We start from the raw sequence: 15,159 nt of genomic DNA, 5'->3' as shown, positions 1-15,159 counted from the left end.
TCGGGAGACTGTGGGCACTAGGATCCTGTTTCCTGGGTGGACTCATTGAACTAATTACGTAATCAGTTGGGAGGTGTTTGATGAAACGTTTTAGTTTAAATGTTGTAGGCTGATGAACAAAGGCATCAGCTACGAGCTCCATGTGTGGCGTGTTTTTGTGTGTGCTCCTGGGCTGTTGAGGATGCTACAGTTGGCGTTGAGGATGCAATATGTGCCCCAAAGTAACAGGACTGCTCTCCCTGAGAGTTTGCAGTGATGCAACAAACTGCTTGTGCGTCCCACGTGCACCCCAAGCCAGTGCAAAGAATGTTGGCATATGTGGAATGCAAGCTCCACTTGAAACAACATGGGAGGAGCATGATAAGGCTCTCAAACAAGTTTCAATTACTCACAAATGCAGGTATTATGTTAAATGCGGTGAATTTCACAAAAACAAACTCTGGTACTTTGGGCACTTTTTTTTGTGATTGAGGGGGGATGACTCCCGGATAAAGCACAACAACTGTCAGATACCAGTCTCCCACAAGATGTCACCATATTTCTGTTCTCCATGTGGCATGGCCAGCTATTGTTCATGATATGTTTGTGACTTTCCTACAGTGAGTGCCCCATTGTGAGACCTGAACAAATGAAATTTCCAGTTCTGTTGGTCCTCTGAATGCGACTACATGCAGCATGCAGTTGAAAATACGACTGATATGGCCTATTTTGATCCTAAATTGCACACTGAGATTACTGTTGTTGCGAGCCACTTAGGACTGAGGCAATCCTTGCTCAGTATAGTGGACATCCAAATGCTCTGAGACATAGTGGAATAGGCCAGCTGAAGTTTGTCTGACAGAGAACATGCCTATTCCCAACTGGAAAAGAGAGTCTGGCTGTAGTGTGGGCCTGTGAACACTTTCATGTGTTTCTGTCTGAAAAGCAAGTCACGATTGTTACAGATTACCAAGCGCTGCTCACCATAATCAGGAATCCAAAAGACAAGATGTCCCCTCGCATTGAGAGGTGGAAGGGTGCTTTCACAAGAGTACGACTATACAACTGTGAATAAGCCAGGCAAGAACCAAAATCCTACAGACTATTTCTCATGAGTACCACTACAGTGGCACAGCTCAACACAGAAAACTGCTGAAGAATACATCAACTTCATTGTAAAGTCCAGCATGCCAGTGGCATTATCCATCGAACAGATAGTTGCCATTACAAATGCAGATAAAAACACGCTTGTCCTTCAAAAACATTGCAGCACAATCATGGAGACGGTATTAGACCTTTGAGTGACTATGTTTAATTTCAAACGTAGAGAAATGTACTAGATGAACTGTTTGTCACAAAGGAAGGCATTGTGTTACGAGGCTCGAGTATTGTCATACCTGGGAGTCTGAGACTGCAAATCACTGAACTTGCTTATTAAGGACATTGTGGCATTGTCGCAAAGTTAGCCCTGAGAGATAGAGTGTGGGTCCCTAGCTTGGATGAGAGAGGTGAGAGAGATTTGAAGGAGTCATTTATGCAATTGCTTCTCCCCAAAAGTGACCCAGCATCCATAAACCATGTCTGATCTTCCTGCACGTGCGTGGGAAAGAGTGGTTGTGGACTTCATTGGGTTTCTTGCAAACGGACACCATCTAACGGTGGTCATTGATGAGAATTCCTGTTTTCCTCTGGTAGAAGATATGTCATCAACAACCCAGAACAAAGTGATCGAGTGGCTGGACGACATATTTGCAGTATAGGACATAGCAGACACCCTCAAGTCTGACAAGGGACCATCATTTAAGAGCAAGGAGTTTAAGGAGTTCCTGACTAGGCTCAATATCAAGCACCAGAAAAGTACACCCTTGTAGCCTCTGGCTAACGGAGTCATGGAACACTTTATGGGAACCCTGAAACAAGTGATCCAACGTGCATCAATGGAAGAAATTGATCAGAGTTGGGCATTATCTCAAGCCCTCCGTGCTGATCATTTGACTCCTCACTCTACCACCAGTGAGTCCTGCCATCTTCATGATTGGGAGAGCTGTAAGAAACAACCTACCTCAGTGGACCACTGAACTACCTGCGATGAAGAGGTCTGTGCTACTGATGCTGCTCAAAAATGTCAAATTACAGCATGCTGATTAATGTTGGAGAGCTCAGGAGATCGTCTTCAACTAAGGTGACTTGGTTCTTGGCAAGCAAAAACAGAAGCAAAAGACTGATCCTCCATTTGATGTTGAGCCTCTGAAAGTTGTGAATTGCAAGGGACACATAACTGTGCAACGTCCTGGCAAATCCATCATAAGTAACTCGTCTTATTTCAGACATCTGTTGCGAAGATATCCGTTCTCGGTAACCCCAGATGAGGTTGTTCCAAATGAAAGCCCAGATCAGACGTTAGACCCTGAATCCTCTGTGTCCATGCAGGATACAATCAGATTATCTCATATCATGTGGTCTGGCTGAACAGTGCGAGCACTTGGACGATTGAGAGGGGCGGTGTAGTGTCTGGGGACTGTGAGCACTAGGACCGTGCATCCTGGGTGGACTCAACAAATGAATTACATATTCATTTGGGAGGTGCACCTTAAAGGTTATAAGATGATGAGACGTTTTAGTTTGAACATAGTATGCTGGTGTATAAAGATGCTATGAGCTTAGTGTGTGGTGTGTTCTTGTGTATATTTCCAGGCTGGGGAGGATGCAACAGTTATCCCAGTTTGCAGAGTCTCAGGTGGATGATGCCATATACCTGTGAGTTTGTTTCCCTTACTGGACCTGTCCCCCAATTCCTCCCCCCTTCCCCCACACACACACCCCCAATATTTTTTTGCGAACGGCTTGTACGCACCCTAACTCTGATTTCCAGCCCAATGCGGCCATGCAGCAGATAAGGATGTATGCTTCTTCTTACGCCTTCATTGGCGAGTCCTAAAAATATCTACCTATTGCTCCTTTTTTCTCCCATGTTCAGGGCCCTCACCAAAGGTTGGGTTCCAAATGCGGCCCCATGCCATATTTGTACCATCTTCATTAGCCATTCAGGAGTGCCCCGAGATATCACCCATTCCTCCTGGTCCTTACCCTTCCTAGTTTGCAAAGATCCAGCCATAGTAACATACACTTATGTGCCCGCACATGTACCTTTAAATCTCCTTAGCCGGTTTCAGTCTGGTATTTATTTCTCACCTATTTAAACCCTGGGGCCACAAGCACGGACGATGGATCCAGTAGCAGTTGGTGACATTTGAAAGTGGTTGGGCGTAAAAGTTGCTGGTGAATGCACTGTGGCGATCGAGTGTAGCGAGCGAGTCTGACCGAAACAAATGGGATTCTGGGGGATTTCCCTGAGAATTTTTTTTAAAAAGAGTGGGTAAAATAGTGCATTATCAGGCAAATTTGAGAAAGCAAGGTGGTTACTACAGCAAATGTGATAGTGTAGTTATGACATCAATAAACAGATTTCATATGATAATAATGTAGGTAGCTGGTCATTCAATATAACCACGGAACATAATAACGGAGTTTGAGATAACAATGCTGAGTACCTCACAGATATCTTTATTTATGTATATACCTTTCGAAATTAAATCTACTGAGGAAATACAAGCTATTGTGATTTGTCCGACTGGACACAATGAGACAGCAAGGAATAAAAATTAAAAGGTAGTAAGGGCACCCTACAAGGTACCGACTAAGTCTCATTGACAGCAACCAACCATAAAGTTAACATTAGACAGACTGAAGTCGGGCATACACCAGTGATTCCATTGTCTCCAATATATGTACAGCAGATAAGGAACAACTGAGCAGCTCACAAACTACTAGCAATCAAGAAATGTTAGGATTAACATATTGTTCACTTTTTGTAGTCAAAATCAGCACGTCTGTCTTTTAATAGCTGCAAACTTCTCTATGACTTGAACATTAAAGTTTGATTCATTTAACAAGGTCTCTCTCTATAGAGAGCATTGCTAAAGCATTCATTCTTTCCTCAATCATGGTGTTCCACAGGAATGTCTTGATTCTGTTTAAAGTGGAAAAACATTGTTCTGACTCTGCTGTTGTCAAAGGAGTGGTGATGACTATTTTTATTAAAGCCACTGTCTCTGTAAGTGACATTTCCATATTAAGTTTCCGAATTAAAGCAAGCAAAGAAATGGCACCAGTGGCCTCCCGATACACATGCAATGAGTACAGTTCAGTTAACTCGGTACTCAGATCCTCTTTGTTGAGCATAGGATAAGCTTCCAGAGGCTCATTCAGTGCTTGCTCTGGGAAAGTAACATCATAGTTTGCAAACTGATCACTTTGCAGTAATGTGGCACTCACCAAATGCTTTGTAAAGGAAAAACGTTCCTTCGCATGCACAATTATAGTGTCAGATTTTTCCTTTGCAATTAGGACCAGACTGCTGATGTTTTTCCCGCAGTTTGAGAAATTCGAATCGTTTGGCAGTCTGCTGTCTAAACTAACACAACCCACCTCTCCTCCAACTTGACAGCTATCTCGTGGAATGTCCACTGCCTTACTCACTATATCAAAAGGGAAAAGATATTGGCCTATCTGCAGTCCCACAGGGCAGATATTGCCCTACTGCAGGAGACCCACCTATCCCAACTCGAATCCGACAAACTACACTGTGACTGGGTGGGAAGAAAGATCCATAGCAGCTGCCCGCCTCCGGGCCAAGGCCAACCCGGAAGTGTGGCATCGCCATTCTCTTTAGGAAGTCCCTTACCCTCACCATCCTGAAAACATGGTCGGATACCGAGGGTCGCTATATCTTGGCCAAGATGGAGATAGCGGACAAGTTTCTATGTCTGGGTTCGATCTACGCCCCCACTGGGAACAATCGATCTTTCTTTCTTTCTCTCAGATGCCTCCTCACTGAAATCGGTGCCTCACATTACCTTCTGGGAGGGGATTGGAACCTTACTTTTGATCCAGTTCTCGACAACTCGGGCCTCTTAGGTCACTCTAACCAGTCAGACAGAGCCCTCCTTCATGACACTCTAGCCGACCTTGGCCTAATCGACCCATGGTACCTGGCCCACCCACAGGACATGGAATATTCCTTCATCTCAACGATCCACGGCTCCCAATTCAGGATCGATTACTTGCCTGATCTCCCATAGGACAATGGCACTAGACGACGTCTCCCGCCTTCTGACGGCCGCACTATCTGACCACTCACCAGTCCTCCTCGCTCTAGATCTAGGACTCATCTCGCTGGGACGCAAACCGTGGTGATTTAATGTCTCCCGCTGCTGCACCCCCCCAAGGCAAAACCCAACTACTGTCCCACGTCTCCACATATCTCGCTGACAATAAAGGCTCTGTTTCCTCCCCTACAATGCTATAGGCAGCAGCGAAGGAAACACTACGGGCCAACTGATGAGGGATGCTGCCCTCGCCAACGCCCGTGTTGAGGCAGCATCCCTCATAAGTTGGCCCGTAGTTATTTACCTTGTATTTTATATGGGATTATCTATTAAATTATTTTTCTAGATATTCCTTTATTGAGGCTGATCATTGGAGTGAATAAGTGGGTGTAGAGTGTGTTGAGTGCTGGATAAACTTTGGTTCCCCATAGAGGTTACATTTTTCTTGACTAAAGGACACCCGCCACTGTTTCCCACCTGGACCCTTACCCCCAGACCCACTGACACACAACACACCCTTCACGAACACCCTCCACACCCGTCTGTGTGAACTAGAGGGGAAACCCCCACTTCTACCCCGAGACCAGGACACCCACACAATATGCATCCTCTTCCCCCAATGCGCTGGGAAATGTAATCCCAGCCTTGTAGTCCAACCTGCACCAGTTGGCAAACACGCTCTCACCCCAGATTAGACCAACCCCTATGGTGCCCTGCAGAATGGGGATTTACACCTACATATATTAGTCATATACGGAATGTCACTGCAATATCAGGTTTTATGCCTTGACTGGCTATATCTCTACTCACATGTATTCATGACGCTGTCTCTTTTCTTTCAAGGTCTTTTGATATACCTTCTCTGTTTTGACTTAATCCTTGGATTATACTCCATAAGGAAATGCAAAACAAAAAAATAAAGCCAATCCTAAATCAGTTTATCACACATCTGTTCATGAAATATAAAGTTTACATACACTCACCGGCACCGCTGTGTTTCCCGCTCAGCACAGACTCTAAGTCCGAGCAGCGTTTATCTTTGCCTCAGGGCAGCTCCGACAGATTCAGTACACTCCAGTTAAGTAGTGTCCTGTGACTTGTAATTGAATGTCGCAAATTGGATGACCTGACCTCACCTCACCTCACATCCTCCCTCAGGTCTGGTCCCAGCCCCGTGAATCCAGCAGCACAGGGATTGGCTGGGACAGGTGCTCATTTGGGGGCATATTTATACTCTGTTTGCGCCGGATTTGCGTCGTTTTTTTTTACGCAAATCCGACGCAAAGCTAACTCTATATTTATACTTTGGCGTTAGACCCGTCTAGCGCCAAAGATCTTGGAGTTTGCGTCATTTTTTAGTGTGGACACCTTCCTTGCGTTAATGATATGCAAGGTAGGCGTTCCCTTCTAAAAAATGACTCTAAGGCATGTGCGCCTTATTTAAACTCCCATGCAAAAATGACGCACGGGAGTGGGCGGGCCTGAAAAAATGACGTCCAGCCGCTTTTGCGTAATTTTTTAACGCCTGGTCAGGGCAGGCGTTAAGGGACCTGTGGGCTCGGAAGGAGCCCAGAGGTGCCCTCCCATGCCCCCAGGGACACCCCCTGCCACCCTTGCCCACCCCAGGAGGACGCCCAAGGATGGAGGGACCCATCCCAGGGAACTTAAGGTAAGTTCAGGTAAGTATTTATTTATTTCTTTGTGGCATAGGGGGGCCTGATTTGTGCTCCCCTACATGCCACTATGCCCAATGACCATGCCCAGGGGACATAAGTCCCCTGGGCATGGCCATTGGGCAAGGGGGCATGACTCCTGTCTGTGCTAAGACAGGAGTCATTTCAATGGGGGTTGAGAGTCAAAATAAATGGCACAAATCGGGTTGAGGCCAATATTTTGCCTCAGACCTGACTTGCCCCATTTTTTGACGCCCAAGCTCCATTGTCCCCTACGCCGGTGCTGCCTGGTGTGGGTCATTTTTTTTGACGCACACCAGTCAGCTTCGCCGGCTAACGTCATTCAATAAATAAGGCGCCCGCATGGCGCTTTGGAATGGCGTTAGCCGGCGTTAACATTTTTGACGCACAACTGCGTTGGCGCAGTTGTGCATCAAAAAGTATAAATATGGCCCTTGGAGCCTTGGGAGCTGTCCCAACAACACCCTGGGTTCCTACATTGCATCGTGAGGGTTCAAGTGCGCATGTCGGGCTAGACAGCGCAAGGCGACCGTCCAAACTTCACCACAAGGAGTCCCAGAATCTGCCAATCAAAGCAGGCTCAGAGCGGAGGCTATCTCCACCTAATGTAACTTCAATCAAAGCAGGCTCGGAGCGGAGGCTAACACACATGCCACGCACGGCGGCAGCAACAAAAAACAAAAAAAATAGAACCAACAACATTATCTATTAAACTTTTTAATGTGGCAATCGAGCGGGGGCGTCGCCCTTGCGCTCACATAAAGAAACCGCCCCTGCATAGATGTGTGTAAACCTATCTGACTCAAAAGCATCCTGCTTGTTATCCATTTGGCCGGAGCCTGTTATCATGACGTACGTTCCATCGTTTCTTGCAAATTCAACGCGTTAAAAAACTAGGATTAAAAAGCTGCTTATTTAATATTTATTGACGTTCGTGTCTTCGCTCTTTTATCTTTTCTTGTGAAGTACCTTTTCTAATGAGTTGTATTACACGTAGAGGTTACACCTTGAGAGGGAGAACTCCAAATTACAATAAATAATTTGGAAAATTGTCGTTTTCTCAGGAACAGATTTTGGGCTGCGCGCAACCGCAAAGTCCTTCAAATGACTACTCCGCTTCTTGACAGTGCTGTACCACAAGTATCCCTATTTGTGCCACCCCTAGCTTAGCTACTTCAGTTCTCTGACTGGCCACTAGAGGTCACTGCTGCGCAAGTTAATGCAGTCTCCACAAAGCAGTGTGATGTTACTAGCATTAATCTGTTAATACACCAGGAACTTGAACTGGGTTCAGTGAGGATCTAACCTTTCTTGAATTAAATAAAACCAGTTTTCTTTCTTCCTAAGTGCCGTGCATGGCCCTTCGTTAAGCACACCTGCTTGACCCCACCTCTGGCGTTTTACTGTTGAGTATTGTTGAAAGTAGAATTCTACTTACTGTATTCCTGAGAGAGTGGCCAGCGGAGTTCATGCAGAGGAGGATTTGAAATATTATTTTACGTTTTCATGAAGGACTGTTGTGTCCTAGACAGTAGTCGGAGTACATTAAAGTATGGGAACTGCGATCCTGAGTGCAATCTCTTACTAGTCCTACAATTTCTTCTTTGTCACAATTAAGCTTCAAGTGATTCCATGAATACATTAGGCTTTAGATTTGCTGATTACCCTATAGAGAGCTAATCATATAAAGGTTTTGTCTCGCCCAACATGTACCCCCCACCGAATTGACGCACACTTCAGTTGGAGTAGGACATAGCCAAGTTTACTACAGGAGAACATATTACAAAGCCGGTTAACACAGTGACAATACAATGCCTGCACATTATGAACATCTTAAGACACATATAGGCATAAAAAATTGAATGCACATGCATTTCCTGTTTACCAGACACCCCAGCTTTTTAAGAATTGCGATTTACCCATGAACTTGGGTAGGCACACAATGCCTGCTATTTTTAGGTTTCGCCTGCACAACGCTTGCGAAATCTATTGTATTTATAAATCTTGAAAGGGGCTTAGATCCCACCCCTTGCTTTCATTGGTTCCTGTGCTTGCCACTTACTTTTCCTCTGTTTCTTTTGGCTGTCACATATTTTCTTCCATTTACCAATGCTTGTTCCTCGTGTGTTTGCAGTTATCAGGATCCCAAGGCCCAAGTACTGTGTTCATCCACTTTGGTTACAGCACTCACCAGTCCCCCGAGGCAACACGCGCTCACCAGTCCCCCTAGGGCCAAAGCAGGCACCCACTCTAGTGCTTCGTTTTGTTGCAGGGCTTTCCTGCTTTAACTACACAGAGCTCCCAGTGGAACCGTAAAACACTGTGTGAAAGTGCACTGATGCTGCCACCATTGATTGCACATGGATGGACCATTCACCACACGCTCTTCAACAAAGGTGCCCCTTGTGTTCACTATAATTTCATTATTTTAATTCTGGGCACTTGAATTTAAAAAAAGCACTGAGAATAACTAAATAAGCAATTCCAACCACCAAAGGTCCGCTTTTGGGGGGAATTTGTTTTAATGTTCTGCGTGCACAGCGCTTGTGCTGTGGTTATTTACTTAATCTCCCTGTGGCTGCATAATGCATTTTGCTGCAGAAGCAACCAGAAGAGACAACAGGAGGTATCCCACACCCCAGCGTCTGACATTGCAGGACTTTCTAGCTTTACCTACACTGAGTACCTGTCGGGACCATAAAACACTGTATAGAAGCACACTGACGCTTTCACCATTGATTTCATGTGGATGGGCCATTCATCGCGTGCTCTACAAAAAAGGCACCTCTTGTGTTCACTATAATTTCATTATTTGAATTCTGGGCACTTGAATAAAAAAACATCTGATAATAAACTAAACAAGCAATTCCAACAACCAAAGTCAGAATAAGTTGAAAGTGTGCACCCCTACCATACAATCATTTCATGCGCCCCAAGGTTCGTATGCTTATTTTCAGACATGCACATGCCCTTGCCATTCTGCAGGACTGTGGACAGCACTAATGCCAGAACACAAATGGCACTGCTGTTCAAAAGCATAATCCAACACTATCGCTTCAAAGATTCAGGCACCCGCTCTTCTTCTCGCAACATTTAAAGCAAACAAGCATCACGGGATTTAACAAGACAGCACTTCCTCTTGCCATTCTGAGTAATAAGTTGACCAAATGCATGTAATTATGCCTAATTAGTATTAGGAATTGTCCTGTTGTGATGAAAAAAATAATATTTTGCATACCATCGAGGAGGGTCTCGAACGTGGGAAGAGCATTGGCATCACCTTGACTTTCAACAGAGCTCAACTTGTTGTAAACGCTGCCTCTCAATCACACCACTTTAGATATGCCATTTAAACATGCCGTTTTCGCTTTTCTTGTCAGTGGTGTGTTAGCGCGTCAGACCTTATTAAGTAAACTTACAAGGAGACGCGTATAGGCCGATGGAACTTTTGACTGCGCTTTGAATAGTTCCCACCATGTAACCCCGTACCAATACAAATCAATATCAACAACAACTCAATGACATCAATAATCAATAGGAGTCAGTAATTATTAACACAAATTGACCTTGCGGCCATTAATATACACACCTTAATGTAAAAGTTAGAACGCTTATTTCCCTATATTAACAATGCTAATGTCACGTAGCTTGATCTCAAAATCAAATGAGAAGTATACAGAAACAATACTGGCTGCCCGAAACGCCTAAAGAATCGCAATCTAATCAAAGCTTGAGCCACTACACATTTTAAGGTTACAGTACAAATTAATAGCACAAATAACTGTGCAAACGCAATGATATACATTTAGATTCAGCAAAGAAAATACATCAATTGTTATTACATGTAGCAAGCATCGTCAATGAGTACCCTAACTAACATCAGATTAGAATAGCATGTTTGGACTTCATGCATAACAATTTAGTCAAAATTTGGAAAAAATATCTATGGATCTATCAAAATTAGCTGTTTTTACCTAGGGACAAAAGCAAATCGACATAACAATCAGTAACATTGTCGTTATACCTGTCCTCAATATGGTTCAGTAAGCTGTGACAGTCTTCGTCGATTGGACATCAGTGCGGTCAGCCAGGCATCAGGATTCAGCATTCAATTTCGGAAAAAGCAAAGTCTCTTGAGGCAGTTCAGAAAAGAATAGCTAAACTCTCAAGAAGAATGGGAGAATGGCCTCCCTAGACAGTTCGAAAGAATAGAGCTAATGGAGTATTTTCTCTCCGTGCAGTCCGACTAAGTTAGATTTCCTAAAGCTACTTCCCACATCCTTATTGGTCAAAGAATCGCATGTTTGCATTTAGTCCAATGAAAATAAAACCCCAAATCCACAAGTTTCACTAATATACGGTTCGCATGTCGATGATTGGCTCCTCTTCTGTTCCCTTCGTTGGGCTTGTCAGGTATCAATATTGTTGTGGTTTATACTCCAGACAATGCATCCATTGTCTTCTCCTGGGAAGGTCAGTCTTACGCTACATTGTACATTGTATCCTAGCTACTACAGCATCTTCTAGCAAGCAGTTCCCATGAGAGAGAATTTCGGCTATGAGCACTTGGTCAGCACAGTGGAAAATCACAATTTAATTCTTTAAGCAGTCATTTTATAAGTCGTCCAAGAAATGCAGCTTGACATGAGGCTGTGCAACTAGGCCCAAGACCTCGCTAAATGAAGGCCTACGATTAATAAAGCTAATACATAATACCTAACCCTCAACATGACATATTACTACATTAATAAAACATAAGCTCAACATTTTACATTAATAAGCTATTAATAAGTACACTTTGTGAACATTGATGGCCGGATGCAACTTTCAAATGCGTGCATTATTTTTCTCTGGTAATTCATTTTCAATGCAAATTCAACACTCAGAATACATTTCAGAATTAACAATCCCTCCTCTGATGACTAAATATGTCATCACACCCACACCTTCCCACACAAATTTTCTGCTTGAGCTACAATTCTGTCATCTCTAGCCCCTCTAATATTTGTTCCCTTTTCAAATTTTCCCTTTTTGTTTCTTCCCTCCTCTGATCATTTTTCATTTTCTTCAATTTGATCGCCTAAATAATTTACATATTCCCCATGCTCCAATTATGCAAATTACGATAATCAATATCCCTTATATTATTTTCAATAGTATCCCTTTCCCAATGTTGCTGAGCCAATTTCCCACTGAAACAAATCCTGTGCCAACTTTATCCCAAGCACCTGGTTCTTTAAACTCTTTCAAATCAGCACTTTCATTAGTCAGATTAGTAAGCAAGCTTCTAATGTCCTTACTATTCTCAGAAATATAGGAGCAGCAATACCTCAAATTAAGCATTTTGCACAATCTGCCATCTCTTGCTAAAAGAATGTCTAACGCAAGGCGGTTCTGAAGAGTCATAGATCGTTCCACAGCCAATTCTGTATCTATTAGAATCATGGCTCCTGAAAAATTTGTTAACATGTTATCCACAATAGTAGACAACCTCCAAATCTTTGTAGAATTCCGAACAACTCCTACTGAAGGAATTATTGCTCCAAATAAATCTCCCACTATACCATAAGGAGACTCTCTTATTTCTCTAATGTGATGTAATTCAGTTATTTTCAGAAATCTTTTCAAGTCATCAAGTTGGAATATCTTTAGCTAAACTATCCCCAAATAGCATGTGCCATACCATCCTCTTGGAAGATGGTAATAAGCATTAGGTTCACAAATGTAATATATACCAGGAATCGCTGGATCCTTTCCATTCAACATAAATGTCCATTTACTCAAACAAAAACACATGTCTACATTCACTCGTTCACACGAATAAAGTGTCAGTGCTAGATTTAGGTCTGTATACACAAAGCTTTCCTAAGTGTTGCGCATCTAAAGCATATTTCCCTTGTGTTTTTATTTCACTATAAGCATAATAATTTCTAAAAGTCCTTTTCTCTAAACCCTTTTCTAACTTCTTCTTTAATGTCTTTCTCCTGTCGTCTGTCTGATCTAAGAAGCTCTTTTCTAATGGTGTAAGCACACATGTCAGGTTATTCTTGTGTGCATATGCTGTGCCAAAAGTTAATGTAGGCTCAATGAAACCTCTCACTAATACTATGTCATTGTTATTAGCTACTCTACTCAGGTATCTAATTGTGGGGACAAACAAAAACACTACATCGTGGTTGAAATAGAAATATTGGATGTACTCCTGGTTATAGAATCTTGTTCGTAACAGACTACAACTTATCCCATAAGCAAGGGGCAAATTATGATAGGTAACTCCTTCTTTGACTGATGAAGAAATCTGCATACACACATAACAATTCCTTGCATCCATCATCTCAACATACTCACTCAATAAGCGATAGACAACATTAGAAGAAAGTTCCCCTTGTGCATTATCTACGCGCAGATACTTCTCATCTAACCTAAACTTCTCTATCACTGTTAATGCAGTAGTTGTCTCTAAAGCTGAAGTATGGTTGGCTTTACTCTTGTCAAGAACAGTTATACCCACAATCAGTATCACGCACAATATCACACACACCATTGCCAAACTAATACTCATGTATTTACAGCACCTGTTCTTCCTACCCTGCTGGCTAATGATATTCATGATCTGTAAAGAATCAGAAAGTAGATGAGAAAAATGTAGTAACTATGCAGCAAAAATCAAAAACAAAAATACAATATTTCTTTCAGCAGTAAGTTACAGCTTTCAGTCTAACTTCCAGGATCCTTTGTAAAAAATCAGTTTAGCAGCTTGTCAAATCATGTATCAAAAAGTATTTTCAGGTTACTTTCAACAGTTTCTTTTTATTTGTACTTTTCTCAAATTTGTCTCAACAATTCAGTTCATTGATTTTCTTCAAGTGCTAAAATATTGACCTAGAATGTCTTGATCAAAACAAAAAGATAAAAATTCTCTTTGCCATTCACTTGTTGTTCCATATGCTCATTCAGGACCTGCATACTTTCGACTTGTTATTCTCTTTCTTTTCAACTTTCGATCTACATGCAATTCTCCTTCACTTAGATCTTCTCTCCTTGTCGTATCTACTTCTTCCTTGATTGTTGTCACAACAACTGCTTCCTTTCTCTTTGCTTGTGACTCTGGCCACTTATCTCCTTTCAGTGGACCCTTGGTCAATGCTCTTTTCAGTGCTGAACTTGAAACTCCTTCTTGCTATGCAGGGTTTTCTCTTGACGGACCTGCGACTGGTTCAGGAGGAGTCAGACCACATTGGCTTTGATCCGCCTCAACTCCTTCCCCCTCCGTGTCTGGTATTTGCTCTGTTTGTCTCTCAAAATCATCTATTTCTGGGAGAGCCCTCCTCTGACTAGACTCTCCTGCTGCCTCAATTGAGATTGGCTCATTGTCACTCTCATGGAAGTCTTCTCCTTCGTCTCTCACAGGAGTGACTGAACGGTTCTCAACTTGCTCAAATCCGGTCTCAGTTCCTCTTTCTTCTCTTTCCGGCTCTGAGGCTTATCTGGTTGTTGTTGGTACTCTCAACAACTCCTTTTTATCGTCCAGGGGACATACCACTTTTTACGTGTGACTGGCGTGTATCCAGTTTGGAACTCCAGCGCACTTCACAGCTGTGGTAGTGATCAGAACTACCTGGAAAGAGCCTTTCCACCGAGGTTCCAAACTCGTCTTCCTCACGTATTTTCAGACCACAACCCAGTCACCAGCTTTCAGGTTGTGTCCTTGATCTTGAATCAATGGCAGTGTGGTGGCTTCCACCTGCTGAGAGAAAGAGTGAACCACATCAGCAAAACCTTTGCAGTAGTCCAACACCATATCATCTGTTATGTTCACAAGAGCATTTGCAGGAACCACTGGCAACTTCATTGCTCTGCCCATGAGGATCTCATGCGGTGACAATCCTGTCATCCTGCCCGGTGTGTTTCTCATTGTCATCAAAACTAAAGGCAGTGAGTCTGGCCACATCAGATTCATGGACGCACACATTTTTGCTATTCTTGATTTCAAGGTACCTTTCATCTATTCCACTAGTCCTGATGCTTCAGAGCGGTAACTACAATGCAACTTCTGCTCAATGTTTAAGGCTGCACATAGTAATTTAATTACTTCATTGTTGAAGCCTCTTCCCCTATCTGATTCTAAAGAGATCGGAAACCCAAAACGTGGTATCAGTTCCGTCAGCAGTAGTTTTGCTGCTGTGAGGCTGTAATTTCTTCGTGTAGGGTACGCTTCAATCCAATGACTAAAGATGCAGACTATCACCAACACATGTCTCAATCCTCCATACACAGGCATCTCAATAAAATCCATTTGCATTCTACTGAATGGACCT

Source organism: Pleurodeles waltl, chromosome 4_2, assembly GCF_031143425.1.
Source record: "Pleurodeles waltl isolate 20211129_DDA chromosome 4_2, aPleWal1.hap1.20221129, whole genome shotgun sequence".
NCBI classification, from domain to species: Eukaryota; Metazoa; Chordata; class Amphibia; order Caudata; family Salamandridae; genus Pleurodeles; species Pleurodeles waltl.
Note: the sequence above shows the minus strand (reverse complement) of the source record.